Source organism: Podarcis melisellensis (genome assembly GCF_964234715.1).
Source record: "Podarcis melisellensis genome assembly, chromosome: 11".
Classification (NCBI taxonomy): domain Eukaryota; kingdom Metazoa; phylum Chordata; class Lepidosauria; order Squamata; family Lacertidae; genus Podarcis; species Podarcis melisellensis.
The window spans coordinates 36825888-36842366 of record NC_138543.1 but is presented as its reverse complement, the minus strand read 5'-3'; the positions used below and the strand labels follow the sequence as shown (position 1 = coordinate 36842366).

Here is a 16479-nt window from a genome sequence, read left to right as displayed (position 1 = left end):
AATTTATTATTATTATTATTATTATTATTATTATTATTAGTCCATCTAAGAGCACTGATATGGTAAGCAGCTGCCTACAAGTAACAGCCCCATGTACCATACAGGAATAACCAAAAAGTCACAAATATCTGCAGCAACATGTTGAGTTGTTTGTTTCTGCGACAAGGCTCATTTTTATTTCTGTGTGGCATGTCAAATCCTGCAGGGTGCTGATTACAAACTGCTTAGTGTACTTTGATCTGCTAAATAAATTAATAACTCGGGCAACAGCCACAACATAGACATACAACCATATGTACACTTGTATGTCATGTGTTTTGTTTTGATTGTTTTTTTTTTAACAAAATGGCGCAAATCAAATATAACAAACAAAATGACAAACAATAAAAATACAGAAAGAAGCATTATGCTGCTTTTGAAGAGCATTAAGCTAAATAATTGAAGCTATCGAGATAGCCAAATTGCATGTTGTATCATAGAGAGGGAGCCCTGTGTAACCAGATTAGTTTTGGATGTGCTAAAGTCCTATCAGAAATGGAGGCAGTGAGAGATTTTACTTTCTTGGGCTCCATGATCACTGCAGATGGTGACAGCAGTCACGAAATTAAAAGACGCCTGCTTCTTGGGAGAAAAGCAATGACAAACCTAGACAGCATCTTAAAAAGCAGAGACATCACCTTGCCGATAAAGGTCTGTATAGTTAAAGCTATGGTTTTCCCAGTAGTGATGTATGGAAGTGAGAGCTGGACAATAAAGAAGGCTGATCGCCGAAGAATTGATGCTTTTGAATTATGGTGCTGGAGGAGACTCTTGACAGTCCCATGGACTGCAAGAAGATCAAATGTATCCATTCTTCAGGAAATCAGCCCTGAGTGCTCACTGGAAGGACAGATCCTGAAGCTGAGACTCCAATACTTTGGCCACCTCATGAGAAGAGAAGACTCCCTGGAAAAGACCCTGATGTTGGGAAAGATGGAGGGCACAAGGAGAAGGGGACGACAGAGGACAAGATGGTTGGACAGTGTTCTCAAAGCTACCAGCACGAGTTTGACCAAACTGCGGGAGGCAGTGGAAGACAGGAGTGCCTGGCGTGCTCTGGTCCAGGGGGTCACGAAGAGTCAGACACGACTAAACAACAACAACAACAACAAAAGTCCTATCAGATAGCATACAATTTTTCAGGTTCTTCCAAACCTATGGAAACACACAGTTAATAGGTTTTTTGTTTTCCCCCCAGCAATTGCTAGGGTCCTTTGTATCAAAGGGACAGCTGCAAGTGCTGCAAAGTTTGGGAGCTGCAGAAATACTGTCCGCTGCTAACATCCAAATTAAGAGATCCTTAGAACTGAAATCTTTCATTTGATCATCCCAGGAAAACTGTGAGGAGCTTGGAATGGGATATTTAAATGTTTTGGTCATCTCTTGACATACCGTGGAATGTCAGGTGTTAAAGAATAATGCACTGGCTTGCTGTCATTAGATGGTGACTTTTGTGTGGGAGTCTTATCTCTCAGCAATGTTAAGAAAGGCTTTCCAATAGTGTTGACTCAAGGAGGAAGCCTGCGGATACGGTGCTGCAGAGACAAAGGTTAATTGACAGAGCTTAGAGTCAGCTGAGACTTATTAGTCTCCAACAATCCCAGCCCAGAGCAGTAAAGCAGAACGAGAGACAGGTGCTGCAACAGGATCAGCGGCCAAGCTAATTCTCAGAGGATAAGTGGGTGGTGGACAGCAGACAGCTTTCCTTTTAATATGCTCTGCTTAATACTCCTTGCTCTGGTATGAGGAAGAGCAATAAATCGGAACGAGCCCCAAAACAGAGCATGGTCTGACTAAAGGCAGTGGGTGCCACAATCTTGTTGATGCCCTTGCACGCACTCCAGCTTCCTTGGAATGAAGGTCAATGGAGACTGTGATGCCTTTAGGATATATGGCTTAATTTTACAACCTGAGTAAAGGATGGAGGGACTCACAGCATCAACTCTCCAACAGATCTTGCTTCCCCATTAGGTTTCAAGGGAAGCTTCAAGTCAAAGCTTGGAGTCCAGCCCAGAGCAAGTCATGCCTTTGTCTCTTCAGCTTCCAACATCAACTGAAACTCACACACAAAACCCTAGTGATACCCCCATTTGTCTCCAAGGCAGCAAGGCAACTTCTTTCTAATGTAAATAGTGTACTAATCTGGCTGGCTAAGGTCATTGCCTTAACAAAGGAACTGGTTGGGTTGGTTTCTTCTTATAGGAAAGCCTCTACCTACACAGGTGTTTTTTTGGGGGGGGAACCCATGGGTATCTTCCAGACTGACCCTTCAAACCTATGACAATACTAAACACCTCTGACTCTAGTCAGTGCCTGGATGGTTTACCACCTGGGAACAACACCATGAGTTATGTGAGGAAAGATGGGGTATAAATAAAAACAAAGAAAAACAAACATACCAAGTACCACCCAACTTACTTGCCAAGCTAACAAGATGCTTTAAAGATGCATCATTTATCCAAATGGGAAGGGCTTCTAAGAATGGAAATAGACCAAGCAATCTGGTGTGCCATGGTTTGTTGCAGCGTGAGTTGGAATTCTCTGTTGAGATGTGCGGCAATCCGTCATGGCTCTCCATTGGCTTAAACTGGAGTGTTTGATTTTCTATCACTACTTTTGCAGGCATTTACTCTTTCATCAAGGGGCAAGACTGATTCCTAATCAAACACTAGATTCCAAGTCAGCCCAGCTCCTTTTCCTACATGCCCCTAGCCCTTCCCATTGTTCCCCTTCGCATTGGCAAATTTGTGTGGCATAAAGATGAAACAGATGGCACAAGGGTATCTCTACAGTGGTGTCCTTTTTTTAACTGGTATCATGTGGTGCACCACAGCTGCAAAGGGGTTTAGGAGCAATCTCCCACCCAGGAGGTGCAACTCAAAGATAGAATTGCTCCATTGCCTGAGAAATCAACAGAAAGTATGGTTTAGATATATCTGTTACACTTTAGATTGGATTCCGTTGATTATAATTCAGAAAAGAGAAACAGAATAAGTCTAGTGGCTCGGCAGAGAAATTTTCCTTGATTACAAGAAGGTTTGAAATTAACATCAAACTCTCTCTCCAGCGAATTGTATGGCTTTAATGATATTTAATAATATTTTAAATCTCCCTGTTATTGTTAAGCAACTTCACTCTTTGAATGGAAGAGCAAATTTGCTTGATTCCCACTATTATAATAGTGGGAATATTTTTAGATGCTTCAAGTAGGCAATAGCTAAGTTATTAAACAGTTAGCAGCTACAGTGCATTGGCCAGCACAAGATTATATCATACAAATGGCTACAAGTCTTCCCAGGGTAATACAACTCGGACGTCTGATTTCTTGGGTCATTACAAAACTTTGTCCTTATGAGAAAAGGAAGGTGACTTCTCCTATTTATCTAATTAATTGCTACTGCAGCCTGTTATAGCTCTAGGATAATTTGTGGGTGTATAGACATAAGCATGGTACTGTCACAATTCTTGACAAGGCCTTTGGAGGAGCTGGAGGCTTGGCTGCCAAACAGAATAAACAGTGCATCTTGTTAAAGTGACAGGACTGTCTCTTTCTAACATACGGGGAGAGGAGGGGGTTCTATATTGGAATCCTGCATAAATCTCATTGACATAGAAGGGAGGAAACCAAGGAGCAGTGTAGGAGATTGTATCCCCAAATGTATTGCAGTGTCAGCAGCTGGTGGACCCTGGGCCCATACCCCTCCCTGCAACTGTCCTGTTTTAAGTGGGACATCCCAGAATTCTATTTGCATCCCGGAATGTCCTGTTTGGGGGGTCTAGTGCACCAGATCACCAGACCAAAGACACTCACTTTGGCATGAGTCAGCAGGGTCACGTCAGAGCTCTGGCGCACCCTGCTGAGAGCACCTGAACACCTTCCATTCCAGCCCTCTAGCGCTTGTCAGCAAATTTGCACTGAAGGTCCAGGACTCTGGCATGACCCAGTTGAAGAGCACCAGAGAGCCAGGCTGGAAGGCAAGCCCCTCCTGATGTCCCAGTTTTGGGGATGAAAATGTTGGAGGCTTTGCGGGCCTAGTAGAGCAACTTGGCCATCTAGCAGGTCACCTAAGTGGAGCCAGTGGATGGTTATAAGGTACCCAAGAGAGCAGTTAACGAAGGGACTCCATAAACATCCAAGTCTATGGGAAAAGACTACTCTCCTCTTTCAGCTTCTTCTAGGCCTCCTTCCTAGAATATGGAATAAAGTGGTGGGATATCAATTGGACTAGGATCTGGGAGAAAGGATTTAACATCACTGTTTGGCCATGAAGCTCGCTGTGAGACCTCTCGACCTAAGCCACCTCACAGGGGACAATACAGTGGTACCTCAGGTTAAGTACTTAATTCGTTCCGGAGGTCCGTACTTAACCTGAAACTGTTCTTAACCTGAAGCACCACTTTAGCTAATGGGGCCTCCAGCTGCTGCCATGCCTCCGGAGCACAATTTCTGTTCTCATCCTGAAGCAAAGTTCTTAACCTGAAGCACTATTTCTGGGTTAGTGGAGTCTGTAACCTGAAGCGTATGTAACCTGAGGTACCACTGTATGGGGAAATGGAAAACCAACTTTAACCCCTCGCAGAAAAGCATGGCTCTAGGTGTAAACGAAGAAGATATCCGGACTGTCTGTCCCTGATTCTGAAGTGGGGAAAGGAGGCTAGCTTTGGAATCTGGGACACCACCAGGATAAACTGGCCTGTGCACATTATAATTTTCATGCAGGTCCTTGGCAAATACAATATCTGTAGGGACATGCTTGCCTGGGTGAGTTGTGCAGTCAGAGTTTCATCTGTAGTCCTGTACTATGTATAGACTCTGTACACCACATTCTCATCTGAACTATCCCATGCAGCTTCCTCCTTTTTATGATAGCAATTTAAATTTACCAACATATTGGACAGGGTTTCCCCCCCCCACAAGCATGCAAAGTAGGCCACAGTGCAATGTTAGCCAAAAAAGAAGAAGAGGAAGAGCACAGGGGAAATAGCTGACTGGCCAGTGAATGGGATTTTGACACAATCGGTTGCAGCTATTCAAATAGAAGGCATGGGAGTGTGTAGGGAACCAAAAGCAGTGCCCCAGTCGCCCTGAGAGATCAGCCTCCGCTCTGTAGCTGAATATCTACTTTATGTTGCTGTGGCTGCTTAAAGGTGACGCTCCTAACTGCATCCATCTAATTAGTGTGGTTTCATTTGTCTAAGGGCCTAACTACATGTGACATTAATGAAATGATTAGCAACCATGTAATTACATCGTGTGTGTTTTTTCTATCTTTTCATTAAACACCAGGCGTATGTGGTAAGGATGGATAAATCAGTCAATGTTAGTTTCTCTTTTTTGCATTTTAAGTTCAGTTCACGTCATTTCTCCATCAGTTTGCATTTTTTAAAATAATAATAATAATAATAATTGCATTTTAGGGCACATTTTACCTAATATGCACATTTTTGTAAACTGTGTTCCCTAATATACTCTAGTTTGTATGTTGTATACATTTTATGCCTACTTCCTCAATATACACAACGTTGTTCACATTAATTTTGGTAGGAAAACTGCATCACAAAATTCAGCAAAGTGTGAATTCAAGGGATATCTGCATTTTGGTTCAGTCAGTCAGTCACCAACCCTCCCCCACTTGGTCTTGCATCCAAACAGCTCCCCAATTTCCAAACCTTTGTTTGTAATCCAAGATACATTGTACATCTTGCCTCCCAAATGGTTTCTGTGCCCATAAGTCTACAGAAAGAAGTAACAAATGAGTATTGTTGTGTTTTCATGATATAGCAAGACAGGACTGGTTGAGAGAAGGCAGTGCTAGAGCAACCCTTACAATTTTAGATCTTACTCTTCTCATTATTTCCTACTACAGTTGCACAACAATCAAAATTCAGTATTTCCCAATGGACATACTCCATTATTTTTCTCTCACACACGAACTGCAAAATTCTGTAGTCACAATGTTCACGGTCGCTTACAGAATAAATGAGGGCTGATACATCTGACCTACTTTTGGACTTGATTTCAAGTCACATTGAGCCCACATGAGCCCATTTATTAAATTTGTGCATCATTTTCTGAGTAGTTAATAATGAGATGAGGAACACTGGGAAGTCATGCACAGAATGTCCACACAACTCAACCTGATTTCAAAACAAGTTTTATGTATCATTAAGCTGTATCATCAAGAATTTGGAACCCTTCCTTATTGTGATTTTAAAGCCACATGCTGACTTCTGTTGCTCACTCCTGTGTTGTGAAAGATTGCATGCAATAATGCACATGAGTAAACCCATCAATTACAATGGTACCTTGGTTCTCAATCTGCTCCGGAATTCCGTTCCAAAACCAAAGCGTTCCAAAACCAAGGCACGCTTTCCCACAGAAAGTAATGCAAAATGAAAAACGAGACCATTGATCCAATGAAAGCAATAATCAATGTACTGTACTATAAAATAAACAAGACAGTATTGTAGAAGATAAAAATTAAAATTATTGTTTTTTCTTACCTGTACTGATGATAGTAACTGTTTGGATGGCAAGCATGCTTCAGGTTCTGCAGTCAATCAATCAATCAATCAGTAGCTGAACTGGGTTGCACACAAAAGCAAATTAACCAAAAAAGCCTCAAAAACAAGAACGCAAAATAAATAACAAAAACAAGAGCACCAAATTTAATTTGTTCCAGAAGACTGTTTGACTTATGAAATGTTCGAAAGCCAAGACACAGCTTCTGATTGGTGCAGGTGCCCTGGAAACAATAGCCAACAACCCCATTGGACGTGAGGCTTCCAAGGAACACTTCCTTCCGAGTGTTCGGCGTTTGAGAACCAAGGCATTTGAGAACCAAAGTACCACTTTACAAGCACTACAGTCCAATAGGGTACGAGTTATCTAAGCAGCTGGATGTTCAATCATTTTTGCCTGGAAACTCTAAAACAAGAAATGGTTCTATTTACAGTCCCTTAGAGGTTGCTTTGCTGTGGTGTGGACATTAGGTACACTAGAAGCATTTACACTGCAGGGGTTGTAATGAGGATGCTGAGAATTTAGAGATTGCTACCCACCATCCACCAAAGAGAACTACATTTCAGGGGATGGGGAATTACAATTAAACCCACCTACACTACAATGCGGTGGCACTGTGGGTTAAACCACAGAGCCTAGGACTTGCCAATCAGAAGGTCGGTGGTTCGAATCCCCGCGACAGAGTGAGCTCCAGTTCCTCGGTCCCTGCTCCTGCCAACCTAGCAGTTCGAAAGCACGTCAAAGTACAAGTAGATAAATAGGTACCGCTCCGGCGGGAAGGTAAACGGCGTTTCCGTGTGCTGCTCTGGTTCGCCAGAAGCGGCTTAGTCCTGCTGGCCACATGACCCGGAAGCTGTACGCCAGCTCCCTTGGCCAATAAAGTGAGGTGAGCACCGCAACCCCAGAGCTGGTCACGACTGGACCTAATGGTCAGGGGTCCCTTTACCTTTACCTTTACACTACAAAAGGACATGATGCCTTCCTTGTGTGTTTAAAAAAATAAAGTAAGAATCCATTTCACTTTGGATAGTAAAACATTGGATTCCAAAGCATTTGTTGACTGGGTGACTTGGTTCCAGCTCTTGCACTCATAAGGCAAGTTTCATATTGGAAGGGAGCGGAAGAAGGATTGTGTTCTGATATGTTTCAGTCATGTTCATATATCATGGTAAATGAGCAAGCTTGTAAATGTCTCCGCACAGTTTCTAATTTGCTTTGAGTCACTGCTCTGTTGCTCACTCCATAAAACAAAAAGAGAGTGCTTCTTGCGGCATAGCTAGATGCTCTCTTTTAACTGGCGCTGTCATCTACATCTGGGAGATGTAGGGACTTGTGTAAAAATAGGAAGCTCTTTAAAAAGTCCTGTACAAGTTGTATCGGCCACCAAAATATAACACTCAAAAAGGTAGCGATATTCCTGGCACCCAGAGATTCTGCTTAGACAATGGACCCATCCAACTCTGCTGAATAATAATTGACAGCTCATAAAAGACAGCTTCGGGTTGGTGGCCAATGAGGATATTTCTCTTTAAAATGTATATCTGTTAACTGGAAAGGTCACAGTATGCTTGTTTTGTCCTAGAATGTAGTTCACTTAAGTCCACTTCACTTTGGAATTCAAATTGTAGAAATTGTAGAAATTGTGCCCATTTCTCTGTGAGTTATAATAGGAGTTATTAATACTTTTAGAAAGTATTTATAGCATCTATTCAGACCTCATGGAGCCTGAATGGAACACCTGACAGTTTGTGATGTATTTATGTATATGTGCTCCACGGGAATAGACCTGATCTGGTGGCAGATGTGTACTGCAGGCAAAAGAGGACCTTACTGGGGACGGCAGGGGAAATGTGGTATCTTTTAATTCCTGCTTGCAACACTCTTCAGAACAGTAAAAGAAATACATTTTCACACATTTAGCTTTCTCCTTTTCCCTTCCTGGCTCTCTCTACATCTCCCCATTTCCATTTTCCTTCTTCAAAATTGCTTTTAGTGGCATTGCATGCTGCTGCCTACTAATTTATCACAAAAGATTTTAAATTCCACTTTTCCTTGAACTGGATGGTCTTTTATTCCTGTACATAATTGAGAGCACTTATCTGCCTCCATACGCTCAAAGGAGCTGGGGGGGGGGGCAGGAAGCAGTCTCTCTTCTAGCATGCCATGAAATTATTGGCCAGCATTATAACCACTGTCTGAAAAGAAGAGACTATTGGTTTATATTATGTACCCTGATACTGTTAGCTGCTAAATGAATTTCAGATGAATATGATTCCTTCTCAACCCTAGCCCATTTGTATTTCAAAGAATTTGGGTATGGCGGTGGATAACATTTCAGGCTGTTCCATTTGTGAACTTGATGCTCGGCTATATGTCAAACGCCTTCGCATGTCTCAAGGCCAGTGAGGTCTCAACGTTCCTAGAAGTTGCCTTTGTTGGGAGAGTGCCATGGAACAAGCCAATTTGTTCTCCGTCTTCTAAGAACAAGGAGGCTGGGGATCCTTAAAGTAAAAGTGTCCTAGTAATATATGTCAGATTAATATATCAGACAAATAAAGGTGGGTGGGTGGGTGGGTGGACTCCTACACAAGGCTTTGGATAGACTGCATAGTATTACAGTGGTACCTTGGGTTAAGAACTTAATTTGATCTGGAGATCCGTTCTTAACCTGAAACTGTTCTTAATCCCCATTTTAGCTAATGGGCCCTTCCGCTGCCACCATGCCACTGCTGCACAATTTCTGTTCTCATCCTGAAGCAAAATTCTTAACCCAAGGTACTATTTCTGGGTTAGCAGAGTAAACTGAAGCGTATGTAACCTGAGGTACCACTGTAGTTGGAGAACAGTCCAAGAAGCAATGGTGAAAAGGAAGGGAGGAAGGGAGGTAGAAAGGACTACCACTGCTAACCAGTGGTGACTGGTGCCTATGGGACTTGATAGGACAGAAGGCAGGGAGATGAACAGTAGGTGGAGTAAGAGCGCATGACAGGCAGAGTCCACTCATTGTAGTTTTGTTCCCCTCCTGCTCCTTGTTGAGTTCTACAAGGGCAACACAGAGGAGGAGGATGACAGCCAGTGCCACCCCTTGATCTGACTGTAAGAAAGAAGGAAAGCTGGTGGGCACTGGCTGAGGAAGGGCTGAAGTTGATGGGCAGTGACTGTCATGTGCACGTCCAGCATGAGTTAGAAGGCAGCCAGCAACAGAGATGCTTGCATTTCTCTCAGACAGCTGGAAGCAGTCGGCTGTCAACGCCCCACCTCCCTTCTTGACACTGAAAGGAAGGTAGATAAGCCAGTTAGCAGGGGGCGGGCTGGAGAGAAGCCAAGTCTCTCAAGAAGCACAGGCAGCCTCAGAAGGCAGGAGGGGAACATTTCCTCACCGGAAGAGGAGGCAGTTAGCCTCATGAACCCCAGGAGCAGACAAATGGGAAACATAGCTGTCAACGTTTCCCTTTTTTAAAGGGAAATTCCCTTATTCTGAATAGGGATGCTATGATGGGACAGCATTGATGGGAAAGGAATTAGACAGAAAACAAAACCAGAAACATAGGTTCAGGATATTCTGCAGAAGCTGGAAACATTCTTCAGAAGGGTCAACTGAATCGTAAAACACAGACACTCAGCTAGAGCGTCAGAGGTTAATTGTTTGTTTTACAAGAAATCTTCCAGCTAATTACGACTTGCATGCTGTGTTATCAAGATGGCAGCCTGGGCTCCTGACAATGACCCATTTACCCAAATACACCAGCCCACTGCTGCTGACTGGTAAGCCTCCTCCAAGCCTTTCAAAGAATTCACCCCCCAAAGAATTTGTGAAATGCAACCCACCACCACTGTTATGTACTGAGTCGAATAGGATCCAAACTGCAGCAGTCTGATTGGTCCTAGAACAATAGGCTCCAAAAGGCAGCAGTCTGATTGGTCCTAGAACAATAGGCTCCAAAAGGCAGCAGTCTGATTGGTCCTAGAACAATGCAGCAGTATGATTGGTTAGCAGGAACCACCCAATCATGCTCCAGATAGAAGTGAATCCACAACCTGATTGGCTTACAGTAGAATTCCGGAATTAGCCAATCATGTGCAGCCCATTGTGTAAATAATGTATATAAAGCAGATACTCTGAGGGGACATTCATTCATTCCTCCTCACCACTATGAGCTGAATAAAGAGCATGAAATCACTTTGCGACTCTGAGTATATTTCAACCACCATTCACAGTTTGCAAACAGGGTGGCTTATTGGGAGGGGGGCATTTTCTCTCTGCCTTAATACAATGGATGTAGAACTCAAATAATAAAGACGTCAATATGAAAGAAGAGTTTGGTTTGGCATTTGCCCATCTCTTAACCTGAAAGCAAGTGGCTCATCATAGGGAAGGTTTACAGTCAAGACGAAGACACTTTGGCTAATGAGCTGCAAATCAAGCACCACCAGCATATTTCAATATATTCACCACATAACCCACTCCTTTAAATTGAATGTGAGTCTCACCACTGATTTCTGCAGGATGTGGACTGTATCCATAAAGCATAAATACTTCCACATGCTTTAGATCAATATTTTGCTTTTTTTTAAAATGACCCACAGGGAGACAAAAACATGCTTCTCCTTCTTCCTTTGCTGTCTTTTTCCTATTTTGCAACTTGTCACTTGCTCCAGCCTGTGTAAAATGGAAGCTACTATCAAATAAATAATACCTTTTAATGGTTAGTAACAATAAATCAAGTTATTCCTCTGTTTCTTTTAATCAGGAAGTAAGACGGAGTGGGAAAGTAAAACACGACTGGCAAGCAGCACACCTTTGTAAAAATTGTTCACAGACACAAAGAGAGCGCAAGTTGTGTGCAAATGAATTTCAGGTGATTAAACCCCCTGAAGCCAATACAGTGGACTACAAATGATGAATGCTCAAATTGCTTTTCTCTTTTTCCACCACTGACCCAGCACAGATGCTGAATTTGGTAATATTTATTTTTTTAAAAAAATGAGTTAATAAAAGTGAAGCAATTTGCTCCCATATTAGCACAACATTATCTTACTATCATTAATGAACAAAAAAGGAACCCAACAACGGAACATCGAAGATGACCACCGGGTGTTTTTAATAATGCTCTCAGTTGTTAAAGGTTGACAAAAGAGATACCTTCTACAATTTACAGATGAATGGGTGGAATTTTAAATAATAAATTCTTCTGTTCCCATCATTATGCAGAGTATTGACCCTATATCGTTCCTGCAAATGTTTTAACTGATCTCATCTAAGAGTTTTGAATGATATCATCTGAGAGTTGTATCTACTGTACCAAACCCTCCCCCCCAAATTATTATTATTTTTACAAAAAAAAAAAAGAAAGTGGCTGACTCTTAACAGTGCTCATTAGGACTGCTTATTATGGTGGGATATTTCCTGTTATGCTTCTCATAAAATGTAAATTCCATGAGCTCTTTCCATGAATTTGTCTTACTATTTTAAAATTAATACTTTATGGAATATGATTTCATCCTGATCCCTGTTATCAGGGCCAGTGTCAAGTAGCAAGTAAGTGATGGAAAATCTAGGCAAATGATACCGCTGGAAAAGACAAAGGATGCTGAAACAAACAGGCCCATGTTTAGGCAAAAGCATCTCCAGAGAAGATAGCAAGCTACAGTTTCCAAACATTACTGAAAGTAAGAAGCATTGTGGTAAAAAAAGGCCTGACGTTTTAAGTAGGATAGCCACTGGTTCATATATAAATGGACTGTTCATAGTTTCTACCATAATAGGCAGAAAAAATACCATTGCATGACCAGGCAGCGACAGCCCCAGCTCCCAGGGATTATAAGGAAGGAATAAAGACTCTGACGTTATATGGAATTAAAATTAGGCCACAACTTTATTAAACTTCCGAATGTAGGAAGACCTTGGCTTAGGCCTTGGGCATGTATCCCTCCCAGCCCCCCAGCCTCCCAACTGGGGTTCATCAGGATAAATGGGATAGGGGGGTCTCTGCGAGACATAAGTGTAGCAGGCAGCCCAGCAGGGTACTTCACTGACGACCTTTCAGTGTATGGCCAGTGACACCCATATATATGACCCCTTTAAGAGGGGGACCCTGGAATCGTTGCCGCAGGGGGTAAGTCATCACTTCACCCCCCCCCCATATAGGGAAGAAAAGACTAAAGGATTCCACCCAAGGCCATAACTGCCAAAGTTGTGATGAATTGCCACGAAGACAAAACCTGCCAATGCAGGAAAATTTCTTCCCGGTCCTTCAACAGCAGCCAGTCAAAGACTGTAGCAGTGTCCACTAAACAGGAAGAAAAAGTTAACCTGCAAACAAGACACATTAAACAAAGGGAGGGGAGGGAGGGTGAATCTCCAGAGCCAACTGCCTGGCTATTGTCGGCTCCACCCCCTATTTATAAATGGGGCTGGCCCCACCTCCCAGCAAGAAATTTGATTACTGAGGCTGGGCGTGAACCTCCAAAAATTAACACTGAGAGGCAAGCCAGCCCTTGTTTAGCCAATAAACTCCCTGGGAACTGTAGCACCACACGTGATCCCACAAAGGGTACCCACAATGTAAAGTGTGAGTGCTCATTAATGGAGTTTGTCCAGATATTTTGGGGGCATATCACCAATCTTTAGAAATGTTCAATACGTTTTACTCCCAGGTTAGTGTTCATTCTATTGCCAATTCAATATCCTACTCTTTTTGTCTTACTAAAACAAAGACACATAATTATCTATAATGTTCCAACCTGAAAAATGACAGCTCTTTAGTTTTAATACATAGGGTGGTATCCAATGCACTTCTTCTGTTTGCACAAATATTTCCATTTTGCAAATGAACTTGCCCCACATCCTCTCCAGCTCTTCCCTGGAGAGTTGAGGAAACATCCATAGCAGATTTGGAGGGAGTGCACAGGAAGAGGAGAAGAAAGGGAAGTTTCATTGCAGAGGCAAAAGTCCTTGCACTGACGGGACAAGTGAGTTGAATATTCAGAATAATGTTTTATAACCAGTCAGTGTGGGAGCAATATTTTGTGCATTCACTTTGAACGGTGAACATTTTTGCGCTGTTCAAGCCCCTCCCTCCCCCTCAATTATAACTGAAAGGGCAAGCTCCTCTCAGGTTCTAAAGCTTTCATAGAAGCCTTCTCAATCTCTTCGGCTCAGTGCTTAAAGGTAAAGGTGAAGGGACCCCTGACCATTAGGTCTAGTCGTGACCGACTCTGGGGTTGCAGCGCTCATCTTGCTTTACTGGCTGAGGGAGCCAGCATTTGTCTGCAGACAGCTTCCGGGTCATGTGGCCAGCAGGACTAAGCCGCTTCTGGCGAACCACAGCAGCACACGGAAACATCGTTTACCTTCCCGCTGAAGTGCTACCTATTTATCTACTTGCACTTTGACGTGCTTTCGAACTGCTAGGTTGGCAGGAGCAGGGACCGAGGAACTGGAGCTCACCCTGTCGCGGGGATTCGAACCACCGACCTTCTGATTGGCAAGTCCTAGGCTCTGTGGTTTAACCCACAGCGCCACCGCGTTGTAGTGTAGGTGGGTTTAATTGCAATTCCCCATCCCTCGAAATGTAATTCTCTTTGGTGGGTGGTGGGTAGCAATCTCTAAATTCTCAGCATCCTCATTACAACCCCTGCAGTGTAAATGCTTCTAGTCTACCTAATGTCCACACCACAGCAAAGCAACCTCTAAGGGACTGTAAATAGAACCATTTCTTATTTTAGAGTTTCCAGGCAAAAATGATTGAACATCCAGCTGCCTAGATAACTCGTACCCTATTGGACTGCAGTGCTTGTAAAGTGGTACTTTGGTTCTCAAATGCCTTGGTTCTCAAACGCCGAACACCCGGAAGGAAGTGTTCCAGTTTTTGAATGATTTTTGGAAGCCCCACGTCCAATGGGGTTGTTGGCTATTGTTTCCAGGGCACCTGCACCAATCAGAAGCTGTGTCTTGGCTTTCGAACATTTCAGAAGTCAAACAGCAAGTCCTAGGCTCTGTGCTACCTACCAGCAATTTTCTTGCAATGATCTTGCATGGGCAGTATTTTTCTGTTTTACCCTAACATTTGCTTATAATTTCTCATCACCAGGGCTTTAGCAAGCTTGTCACTATACTCTAAAATTCTTTGTTATAATCAAGTGATGCTCTTTGGTTGAAAAAATGAAGAATTCCATACATAAGATGTAAGCACTGCAGGCAGAAAACATTCAATCTGCAAGGTGCTTGGACACAAAGAGTGCTTATTACTGACATGGCATTTTAAAAACGTAAATATAAACACTAAGCAGAGTCAATTAGGCAAAAGGGAATTTCTTCATCTGATGTTAGTCATCCCAGAAGGAGTCTTCCAAGAACTGCTCTTCCTTGGATTAAATAAGGCTGAAACATTACTCCTTCTGTAACCTTATTTAACATAGCATCAACGAGATGCCTCTGTGAAATGTCACTGGAGTTATGATCCATTAACACATTTGTAGCTGCTCCTTCTCTGAAGGAGGTAAGCTCTGCAGTAGAGTCCAGTTCAGAGATTTTACAACAGTGGCCTATGGCCCATCTCATGTGGCCCATGAGGCCACCTCAAAAGTATCAGAAGGGATTTTCTTAATGCTGCGGACATTTCCAGAACAACAAGCGATGAAAGCCATAGTAAAGCTCACTTCCTTCTGCACTCTGGCCTATTCTGACTGGGCATGCCTAACCCTATGTAAGGACGCGGGTGGCGCTGTGGGTTAAACCACAGAGCCTTGGACTTGCCAATCAGAAGGTCGGCGGTTCAAATCCCCACGACGGGGTGAGCTCCCGTTGCTCGGTCCTTGCTCCTGCTCCTGCCAACCTAGCAATTCAAAAGCATGTCAAAGTGCAAGTAGATAAATAGGTACCACTCTGGCGGGAAGGCAAATGGCGTTTCCGTGCGCTGCTCTGGTTCGCCAGAAGCGGCTTAGTCATGCTGGCCACATGACCCAGAAGCTGTATGCCAGCTCCCTCGGCCAATAAAGCGAGATGAGCGCCGCAACCCCAGAGTCAGCCACGACTGGACCTAATGGTCGGGGTCCCTTTACCCTTTAACCCTATGTAGCAAGTCACCCTCTTTCCTTCCACCCCATTCATTCAGTATGTCAGCTATGTGAGACTGTGAAAAGGAGGTCTCAGGGCAGTTCACAGAAAAGATCACAATATATAAAATCTAAATAAGAACAATAAACCAGTAACACCCCCTCCTCCAAAAAGAGCAACATTTTAAAAGGGTATAGGATGTCAATCAGGTCAACCAAAGGCCTGGTTAAAATGGAATGTTTTTGCCTGGCTCCTGAAGGTATATAATGAAGGCGCCAGGCAAACGTCCCTGCAGAGTGTATTCCACAGACGGGGAGCCACTGCAGAGAAGACCTGTTCTCATGTTGCCACCCTCCTCACCCCTCATGGAGAAGGCACATGAAGGAGGCCCTCAGAAGATGATCTCAGGGTCCGGGCAGGTTCATATGGAAAGAGGCGGTCCTATATTTAAGTGAAACACAAACCTAATGAGAATAATGATGTTTTTAGTTGACAAATCACTGGAAAAGAAAATGGCTGATAACAACACTGAAGGTTCTGTCGAACATTCTCAGATACATTGCTATCTTCACATGCAGAATATGGATAGATGGATAGATGGATGTTCAATTCCTGCAAAGTTTTCACCCTTTTAGATTTGTGTACTTTGCTCACAGCTCTCAACTTCCACTTTGAAATCTACAATAGTGAATTTATCTACTGGCTGACAGCTATCAGCAAGGGAGAGTAGATGAGGCAGAAGATATAAGATAACATTTTTTAATTTACAGCTCTTTCGCATCAGTACAGACATTGCCAAGGAAACCAACGTGCGATTCAGCAAATCGTACCCATGTGAGAATTTTAGTAGCCTCGGATT

The 16479-nt window shown here is 43.1% G+C and overlaps 1 long non-coding RNA gene across 1 annotated transcript in view; it reads left to right on the top strand.

Moving 5' to 3' along the window:
- The window catches only part of LOC309379928, a 36783-nt gene extending 20846 nt beyond the window's left edge, over nucleotides 1–15937 (top strand). The window contains exon 3 of the long non-coding RNA XR_014172685.1: nucleotides 15880–15937. This is a non-coding gene — a long non-coding RNA (uncharacterized lncRNA). The remainder of the gene's footprint in view (nucleotides 1–15879) is intronic.
- The last annotated feature ends 542 nt before the right edge of the window (nucleotides 15938–16479 follow it).